This window comes from Penaeus monodon, chromosome 23 (genome assembly GCF_015228065.2).
Source record: "Penaeus monodon isolate SGIC_2016 chromosome 23, NSTDA_Pmon_1, whole genome shotgun sequence".
NCBI lineage: Eukaryota > Metazoa > Arthropoda > Malacostraca > Decapoda > Penaeidae > Penaeus > Penaeus monodon.
Genome location: NC_051408.1, coordinates 34024079 through 34024323, shown reverse-complemented (window position 1 = coordinate 34024323; position 245 = coordinate 34024079).

Below are 245 nucleotides of genomic sequence, written 5' to 3'. Positions count from 1 at the left end.
GGAAGGTTTTCCCATGACAGGAGCGGCAACTGTACCACAAAAGACAGAAAAGCGCCAAGTGATGATATGCAGATTGTAGTGTTTTGTTGCCGCCCTACATTAAAGGTGCCTAACATCTGTCGCGTGTCCTGTATAATAACGCGCGTGTTTGTCTGTGTCTGGGTGGCTGTGTATATGCGCGTGTCATTAGTTGTGTGCATGTTACTGTGTGACTTTGCGTTACTGTGTATGTGCGTGTTACTGTT